The sequence below is a fragment of the Colias philodice genome, chromosome 6 (genome assembly GCF_061535455.1).
Source record: "Colias philodice isolate Cphi_HAF_F1 chromosome 6, ilColPhil1 Martin Lab GWU primary, whole genome shotgun sequence".
Classification (NCBI taxonomy): domain Eukaryota; kingdom Metazoa; phylum Arthropoda; class Insecta; order Lepidoptera; family Pieridae; genus Colias; species Colias philodice.
The window spans coordinates 5,426,284-5,429,875 of NC_143091.1; positions in this window are offsets into that span (position 1 = coordinate 5,426,284).

The following is a 3,592-nucleotide window of genomic DNA, read 5'->3' on the forward strand; positions in this document are numbered from 1 at the left end:
TTTTTGATAATTAATAAGTATAAAAATAATAATTGACTGTACGTTAGCTTCTTTGTTTGGTTGATTATAGTAAACGAAGCTAGTTTGAAAATAGACTACAACTTTCTAGAATAGTTTCTATTAAAAGTTTTGATAAGTTATTAGCACCAGCTTATAGGATAAGACTAGATCTTTAGAAAAAGTTTCACGACAGAAGAGTTGAACTAGTCGTGTCGCTAACTATCCGTTTCTGTATATTATAAGTATACTAGCTTACCGCCCGCCTTAGTAGAGTTAAAAGCATCCATTAGAACTTAAAAATTTGCTATATTAGGTTTAGGTGTACATTGTACCTACTAAGCAGGCAACAAAAAAAAACAAAAATATACATTTTATACAAAAATCTGCTTTACAGTCTTGTTATATTATATAATATCATTGTTTACAGTACAAAAAACGTAAATTATTTAATCATTAATAAAAATTAGGCTTCACGACGTCAAGTTTAAAAATAGCTGTTGGATAAAGAGAGATTTCAATGTACAAATAAAGACGTTCGGCAGAAACTAATGGTGCGTTAATAATTCCGGCAAGTCTCTATTCATTGGGAGTCCTGAAAGATTTATCGCTACAGGATTCTGGCAAGATGCCTTCTGGCAATGTCTGATTATGTGTTTTTTCTTAATATTGCCGTTTCGAATTATTTGTAATTGAGTTTGTTATTTGATTACGTTTGCACACCTGTAGTTTTAACACTATTTCATTTTTGATTCCGATTGTGTTATTCCTTTGGATATAATTATCTATTGAATATTATAATTTATAGCAAAGCTTGTTACAAGTTTTTCCAAAAAAGAGCTGCTTTATAAGTTTTATTAAATTACAAACTTTCGATAAATTGTTCGAATGAACAACGCTTTGCGAGCCATATCTAACTCTTGAGGACTTAAAGAAAAGTCTTTAAATTACAACAATCTGGTACAGAATTTAGAAACTTAACAATATTGTGGTATGTTGGTAATTGTTTACGAAGTTACCTGTATTGAAAGTTGAAACATAAAAGTCGCTCGCAGTAAGGAAACTTGGTGTCGGAAGAATGGCACCGTGACATAAAATTTTATAACAACTTTGGACGTCGGAGCATTATAGGTTTTTGATATCTTCCCTCTTAATAGATTTGCTTATTGAATTTTATTTAAATTACAAATTAAAAAGAAACAGAATCCACATCACTTATCTAGTCATTGATGTGGGAATGTTTTTGATTGATGTCTTTAAACTAATTTTGCAAAATTTCTAAAGATAATTAAACTCATAAACACCGCTTTTGACCTATAATTAAGCTGTCATCGTTACGTCCTTTAAATGACTTGTTACATCAATATTTTTTTGTACAAATTTTATTTGAATATTTCTGTTTCATAAACAACATGTATTGATAAGAAGTATTGGGTATATTGTATAAAATAATATAAAATTTGTAAATAAAGTAGTAGACGTAGTTAATTAGGTATTATAATAACATTTTTGTTTATAATAAAAATCTCAACGTAATTTAGATTGATATCATTGTCACTTTGAAATATAATAAAGTTGAAATGATTTGGACTCAAAATTACTACCTACATTATGTTTAGATTTAACTATATAAATCATGCCAGTCTAAAAGCACACGCAAATTTTGAGAAATACGAAAATACATGCGAGTAATTGACGCTGTCTATTCACTATTGCAACAATTAATTTTCACTGTATGCTGGGTATTCTCAACAGTTGCTCAATAAATCACTTTTACGGATTGATATTTTAATAGAATTTGCAATGAAACTCTACCAATTGCATAATATTATATTCACTTTATAAATGGCAGTCAATCGACCCATTATTATTTCAATTTTAATGCTACTTGGTTCGTTTATCTCTATACAGAGTATCTACACTATTATGAAGTATCAAGAAGGTTGTAAGATTTATTTAGCTATATATAGATATAGATATTGATAATGTTTAATACGCATACAAAGAGCACTCAGTAGGTGAATATTATTTTTAATTTTGTACCTTGATTTTATAAAAAAGTTAAGTGTCAACCAAAATTTTTTGGTTAAACATCGTTTAGAATTGGGTGGAACATGGTAGTACTTATCTATGCTAATATTATAAAGCTGAAGAGTTTGTTTGTTTGTTTGTTTGTTTGTTTGTTTGAACGCACTAATCTCGGGAACTACTGGGCCGATTTGAAAAATTCTTTCGGTGTTAGATAGCCCATTTATCGAGAAAGGTTATAGGCTATATTTCATCACGCTACGGGCAACAGGAGTGGAGCCACGGGGGTGAAACCGCGCGGAGCAGCTAGTTATCTATAAAACAACATGTTAATATCTAGATTTATAAAATCTCGGAAGAAAGTATAAGAACAAAAACTAAACAATACATATTTTAAACAATTGTTAAGTTTTGAGAATGCATTGTTCTTGTGCTATAACAACTGAAGCACAGTTTCTCCAAAGATTATCTGCGTGGAACAAAGGTCGTAGCATTTTAATAACGTGTCTCTTTTGGTCTGTTTACATACTTACACAAAAATACTCCCTCTATTTTGGTTGATTATTTGGATACAGTTTTGTTTGTTCAAAAATATTAATCTCTAATTTTTGTTATATTGTATTTCTATTGTGTTATGCTATCAATAATGCATGCTGCAGGTACTGGTGATGTCTTCATAAGCCACAACCATTCATTCCGAATGTGCTGTACGTTTAACCTCAAATGGGAATGGTGATCGTAACAGATAGGGTTATAAGGAAATCCAAGAACATACTACCGACGCAATCGCTTGTAGCCGCTCTTTGGATAAATAAAACACTTATAAATATTCATTTGTTTTAATATGGTACGAAAGTAGAGTCATTTTATTTACATTCATAAATTCACACCTTATTAAGCTATACTTTTTCCCCCACCTTTTCTCCGTTGGGCAAAATTTTGTACACATAATATCCGACAACAACGACCTGAAAATTTCAATGGGTTGTTTATATATTTCAGCTCTACTGGCCAGAACCGAGCGAAACAACACACGTCGGCTTCAAGCTGTAACATACTCACAATTTCATTTAAAACTTTGTGAGGTCGTATATAAAATCTACATATTTGTGCATTTAAGCTCGGGACCCCGCCGGGGCTGGCCTGAGTGATTGAATTATTAACTGACTGGCACAAGGCTCGCCAGTACTTTGTCCATTTGAGACGTGATTTGAGTACGAGCCGCAGACTTGAGAATTAATTATTATGACTATAAATCCTGCTTCGATTTGATAAGTCTATAGCTCGAATTTGAATTGTGAATTGGATTGCTCTTATTTGGTACTCGAGGCCCTAATAACTGAACGTAATGAAACAAACTGAGAAATTATGGAAACACTGAAATGTAGGTAAGTGCTTGGTGCCGGTACTCGACCGCTTTTAAAATCTTTCTTTCCTACTTTATATTCTTACTAATATTTAATGGAGTGTAAGAAGTTAGTTTTAATGCAACCTTATTGCATTTTAACGATCAACATATTGAATAACGCACGTTTCTTAAGTACAAATATAACAGAGAAATTGTCGA